This window comes from Sturnira hondurensis, unplaced genomic scaffold, assembly GCF_014824575.4.
Source record: "Sturnira hondurensis isolate 20B ecotype Veracruz unplaced genomic scaffold, ASM1482457v3 Scaffold0014432, whole genome shotgun sequence".
NCBI classification, from domain to species: Eukaryota; Metazoa; Chordata; class Mammalia; order Chiroptera; family Phyllostomidae; genus Sturnira; species Sturnira hondurensis.
In genome coordinates, this window is record NW_028087063.1 from 2,079,114 (window position 1) to 2,085,794 (window position 6,681).

At 40.4% G+C, this 6,681-nt stretch overlaps 1 pseudogene; it reads left to right on the forward strand.

Annotated features, from left to right (window-relative positions):
• The first annotated feature begins 275 nt into the window (after nt 1-275).
• Nucleotides 276-3,691, forward strand: LOC118999019 (histamine N-methyltransferase-like; annotated as a pseudogene).
• Nucleotides 3,692-6,681: the final 2,990 nt, after the last annotated feature.

The following is a 6,681-nucleotide window of genomic DNA, read 5'->3' on the forward strand; positions in this document are numbered from 1 at the left end:
TGGCCAGTTGGTGCACGAGGTTTTGTGGTCCAGGCATGAAGACAGGGACTTTGCCTCTGCCCGCATTCCACTGGCCAGAACTCAGTATTTGACTCTAAGGTAGAAGGGCTGGAGAGTTTCATTTTCATAAACAAATAACAGGACTGTCAGTTTTTAAGCAAAGAAATAACCAAGATGATAGAGGGGAATTGAATTAGCCATGCTAAATAAATTGGCAAGATTATACACTAGAGACAGGGAGACCTGTTAAGAAGCAATTGCAGAGAAAACCAGACATGGCATCTGTCATGAGGAGCTTGTTTTCTGTTCATGATGGATTTGTTGTATCTTTTCAAAGGTTTTTCAATGGTTCCATCCACAGAATACCAGTGCATGCAGGAACCTATGAACAAGAAGCTTCCAGGCATAACAGCAAGGATTGGAGATTAAAAAAAAATAAAAAATTAAGGTTCTAAGCATTGGAGAGAGGTGCAAGTGAAATGGACACTCAAATTCTCCCCAAAGCGCAAGCTCAATACTGAGGAGTTTATATCAACAATGAAGCTGTCGAACCAAGGGCTGAACAAATCACCAGATACAAAGAGTTTGTAGCCAAATCATTAAACCTCAACAACATGAAGTTTGCTTGGCGTAGGAGACATCATCTGAATACCAAAATAGTATGATGGAGAAAAAAGAATTTCAGAAGTGGGACTTTATTCATATTGATACAGGGTGCAGCCAAAGGGGGGGTGCCCAGGAAAGATTTGGAACGGTGTCCAGAACTCAAAGTGTACAGGAATATTGGAGGAAATATTAAGATATCCTCACACCCCCCCCCCCAAGGTGTCAGTTGGGGGAAGGGACAAATGGAGCAGGGCCATTGAGAGCTATTTTGCATAGCAACAGTTTTGCGGCTAACCTCTGGAATGGTATTTAACATACCTATAACCTTTAACTGGTTTCATAGATATGTTAAATAGCTGTGGCCAAGTTTTGGGCCAGGGAGAAGGGAGTGGCGGAAAAACCAGGCTGGAACTGGGGCTGCTTCTCTGAGAGAGTGCCTTCGAGAGAGGCATGTGGCTTTAGCAGAGTGAAGACCCCCTCTTCGCCAGGTGAGGGGGAGAGCCACGCTGTTTTGGAAAGATGTAGACCCCTGTAGCCATTAGGAGGGAGAGCCATGCGGTTTCAGCAGAGTGCAGACCTCCTCTTGGCCAGGTGAAAGGGAAGACCACGCAGCTTTGCCAGAGTGGAGATCCTTGCGGCCGGGTGAAGAAGAAAGACGCGCGCTTTTGGTGGAGTGCGGCTTTGGTAGAAGAGGCCCACGCAGCTTCGGCGCGCTCCCTTTGGCCGAGTGGCCTGGAAAGCAGGAGAGACTTTGACTGGAACTTGGTACAAAGAACTCTTGCCAGTGGAAGGTGCTGCATGACTTTGGATTACTTGGAGATCCTGCCTGGACAGGCAGGCGACACAGCTCACATGCCAGCGACCTGAAAAACGGACGTGTGCTCTTTTCCTGATTTACGGTACCCGGAGTTGGGACAGTGGGAGAGGGGAGCGCTGTGTGTGTGTGTGTGTGTGTGTGTATGTATGTAGGTGTATACCCTTAAAGACTTTAATATTTTAAGGAAGGCATTAGGCCTGAATAGCATTAAATAAACATTTTGTTTCCTTTTCACAAATCTCTGGCATTAAGAGATGTCTTTCCAATTGGCGGCGGACAGAAGAGCCCTATAGATATTAGTGTATCGTCCTTGGGAGGGGCCCCTGTTTTCTGAAGTAGTTTTTGGCATCCCTCGGTGGGCCAAGTATTGCCCCCACCCCTCGGACCCTTTGTTCAGTAACAATATGATTAGATGGTGTAAAAAACTTCCCAATTACCCTAAAACTCTTCCATAGTCTCTTAGCTGTGATGGCCAAGTTTCTTGTTATTCTTGTGTCAGGAAGCAGTTGCTGGGACAAACTATGATGACCTCTTCCAGCATGTCAGACCGACTGGTCTCACTCAGACACTGGACAATTTGGGGAGTAAGTATGAGTGCTACGATCTTCTGTCCAACAGGGGCTTATCTGATGGTGTTATGAAAATGGAGATCTGCTGTGGCATTTTTGACAGAAACCTGCAATTTTAATACAAAAGCACCACCTGATCTCAAAGCAGAAATTGTAAAAGATCTGCAAGATCCTGAATTAGTATAAAAAAAGACAGAAAATTTCCTTTTAATAATAATCTGAGTTTCATAGTGGTTGAGCCACAAATATTAATTATAAAAGTACATTAAAATGTTCATTTTAAACAATGTTGATTATTTATTTTTGTATTAAAATTAGAATACATCTCATAATATAAATAGAGCACTGCCTCTTATGCCAAACATTCTTGGGCTTCCATGTGCAATCATATATGCTATTGCTGGTCTTTCTCACCCCTTCTCCAGGGAAAGAGACCACATGCAGGCTAAACACCACATAAGCTGGAAAATGAGACAAATAGTTTCACTGGCTTGTTGACAATAAAATCCTTTGCATTTGTTGATTGCACTGGAGCTTTCTAGAACATCAGTAAAGTGTGTGCTATGGATCCTTTAAATACTAGTAAAGTGTATGCTTATGGACACATTGGACACTAAGAAAGTGCTCATTCCCCCGCTTTCACAAAGAAGCATTTTCCTGTACATTCTCTTATTTTAGTATCTATCTTATTTTTATTGATTACTAAAAGTAAGCACTTTTAAGATATTATAATTACTATAAAAGCTATTTTAGTAATATGGGCACATAAAAAGAGGCCCAGACTAATGCAGTAGAAAAAAAAAGACAAATATACAAGATATATTGACTGATTGAGCAGAAAAGAATGAAATGATAGACTTGGGTTTATGCACATATATTTACATTTGTTGTATTTTACTTAATTGATACATGTTTGTTCGTTTGGTACATTTTCCCCCCACTGGGATTAGGAAGATAAACAAAGATTTGGATGTGAAGAAGAGTGAATGCAGTATGGAATCTGTGGGAAGTGAGGGAAATCTGGTGAGGATTCAAGGAAAACACAAACAAAAGGAATGTTTTGGGATACTAAAGGTTTTGAAATAATGTGTGACAGGAAATTGTGTCAAAATTTAAAAAATTACACCCAGAACATTCCCCCATATTTGTTATGTTGCCCATTCACCGCAACTGTTGAACATTCAGATACAAATAAAATGCTTGAATATATAATTCCATTGTAACTGTGATGACTGGCTTACAATACACATTTTGGGGAGATTCTGTAAAGATGTTATTTTTACTGCTTTGAAGAGAAAAAGTTACCTGGGGTGGGTAACTGATATCCAATTAATCAGATTTATCTAATGGAAATTAGTTTTAATCACATTGCTGGTATGCATTATAGGAAATGACTAAGACTCAGTAAGTTTAAGATGCACAATGTGAAGCCCATTACCTAGACAAAAAAAAAAAGATTCCGTTAATCACTGGAAAACTAATAAGTACGTTTTAAAGCCTTCCTGCAGTCTCTTTGCAGTTTGTGAGAGACTCGGACACAGCGGAGGGGCCGAGCACCCAGCAATCCCTTAGCAATAGTGACAGCCAGAGTGAGGAACCGGACGGGAACAAGCATTTCCGCTGCCTCACACACGCCACCCTCTCCGCTTCAGTCACTCCTGGGAACCATTCCCAGGGAATTCCAGGATGTTCTTCCTGAAGAGTACCAGCCAAGATGAAAAGAAAAAGGATACTTCTTTCCTTTGGGCCTTCTACACATTTAATTTTTTTCATAGGAAGAAACAAATTTACATCTATCCTTCAACTGTTCAATAAAAAATGTATAGAGATACTTTTAGGCATCTACGTTATATCTCTAGGCAACAGGAATATTTTTAATAAAGTTGCCATTAATTGTTCAACAATCATGTGATAATCTATGCACATAAATCCTCTAGCAAAATGAACGCTTTTATTATACATAGGCATAAAGTAGAATTTAAAATGTTTAAACACACCCATTTAATATATTCCCAAATAGTGTGATAGATTTAGAGTGCAAAATGGAGCAGAAGATTTCCTAAACAGAAATATGCCATTGCTACCCAATAATAGAGCACCAAAGAATATCTGAGCCACCATGAACCAAGCAGTCTCCACTTAATCCCTTTACAACCAAGTGAGGTAGGTACTAACACTGTTCTCAGTTTACAGATGGGGAAAATAAAACATAAACTGATAAAGTGACTTACTGCAGGCCACACACTTTGAAAGTAGAAAAGTCAGTAAAGGCCTGGACTAGATATAGTCAGTCCTCGTAACCCTTTGACTGTGTCTTGGACCAAAAGCGAAGATTACTCCTCCATCACAAGCTGCCTGCATGGTTTGTGGCTGGGTGGCAGGGCACAGGCAAGAAGTGGAGCCCAAGGGATGAGGCAGAAGTGGTAAGCAGACATAAGACCACGGACCAACTTGGACTACTGGAAACTATACAACTATTGTTGATGATTCCAATAAAAAATGGTGATAGTCATAAGGTTCTGGATTTGATGATATATGCAAAAAAGATAATGATAAATCAGCTGGAGCTTCAACTAATTGCATCTATTTTCTGTCTTCTGAAAAATAATTACTGCTCAATACCCCTACGTTGACAGAGACTGGGAAATAAGAAACATTTGTTTAGTTGTAATTAACATCAGTCTTCCTTCCTGAGTTGTTGCCCAGTTGCCAAAGTATTGTCTCTAGACTCTGTTTCCAGCAGCCTCTGCCAAGTATTATCCTCACATTTGTAGTTTCCTCAGTAAAATTCTCCGTTACATTTTCTGGGGTACAGACTGTTCTATATCAACACATGTTTCTATAAGACCAATTGGCTCATATTTTCCCTCGATAAACAAAAACAAATCGCATATCCTGACATACATAGTTAAATCTCTCTGGCACTATTACAGTAAAACTGCAATCACTCATGCACTTTACAACTTTTAATGAACTAACTAATTTTTATTTCATAAAACTAGAAGGTAGATAATAGAGAACTGTCACTTCAAATATTAAAATTTATAAATTTGCATAGTGCACACATCCTTTTTACACTTTCTTAAAGTAAATACATGGATAGATAAGTAATACATACACACACACACACATATACACACACACAGTATAACACAACGTACCGCATCTTGGACTCTCTAAGAAGCAGATCCAGATATAAAAATCAGCATAATGGTTGATAAGCAGAGAGTGGTTTTAGGATAAAGACCCGTGGAAGGTGCAGAAGGAAGCAGTTTGAGTAGGGGAAGAAGTAGAGGTGAGAAGCAGGTCCCATGAAGGCTCCAGGTGACCACATGTCTCAGGACTGGGATGGCCTTTGGGAGTTGTCCCAAGTTCACACAAAAGATCTTCATATGCCAAAGTGTGACTAGTAATTGGGTGTAAATGCCCATGGAAGATGTGACCATGGGCAAGTTAGGTTCCTTTAATTGAGGCACTCCCCTAAAAGGACCAAGAGTCGTCTTTTAGGAGCACTTTCAGCGCCTGGATGAATAAACATTTAAATCCTAAAGGAATATCTTTGTAATATATCAAGGTATTCACCAAACGAAGGTACAGCAACTCTGTAATATGCAAAAATAAAAAAAACATGGGTATATATAACATCTGAAGAGGGACCCAACAAAAAATGGAATAATCTTCTGGAGGGTAGACCTCTTGTAGTACGGGCTTCCCCCACTATGTCAGTGTTCTGGAAACCTGTATCAGTGTACCAGCTGGCATTGTTGTGAGAGGCTGCATTTGGCTTCAGTGAAATTCTTTGAAGACTCTTTCAAGTGTTTGCCCATTTCATGATGGGTGATTAATGAGCACACCTGCCTACACTGCAATGAGTGTTCAGCAGTTTTTGACCAAAAATGGCCTGACCCCCATGTCCCATCATCCCTATATACCTGATCTCACCACAAGTGACTTTTTTTTTGTTTCCTCAGATAAAAAAAAGTCCTCAAAAGGGAACATTTTGCTAATCTGGAAGAAATTAAACAACAACAACAACAAAAAAGCAGAAGCACTAAAATACATCAAATTAAACTTCTGGTCAAGATGGTGGCATAAGTAGATATGGCTAATCTCTTCACACAACTACATCAAAATTACAAATAAACTATAGAACAATCATCACTCAGAAATGTTAGAAATTGAATTGAAGTCTGACAATTATGGAAGTCAAGAAACCACAACCATCCAAACTGGTAAAAGGGGCTGAAAAACAGAATGGGCTGGTCCCACACCCACATGTGGTAGATAAAAATTTGAGAGGGAAATATTGGAAGTGAGGAATTCAAGTGCCACATCAGGACCCCTAGCTAAGGGTTCCAGTGCCAGGAAGATAAGTCCCCACAAATTCTGATAGCAAAAAATAGCAGGGATTGAGTCAGTGGAAGAAACTGCTGAAGCCCTAAGCAGTTCCTCTTAAAGAAGCCACACACAGACACTCACCTACTCAGACTCATTCCCTCTGAGCTGTAGCACCAGGGTAGCAGCTTGAAGAAACTAGGAGAAAGTGGAGTGTCTAGGCATCAAGAAGAAGCTGAAGTGTCTGGCATCAAGGTGAGTAGAGGCCATTCTCTTTTCTAAATCTTCCCCCAACAGAGTCAAAGAGCCAGCAATCCGGTACCGTATCTGAGACTCCATCAACAAAGCTAACAC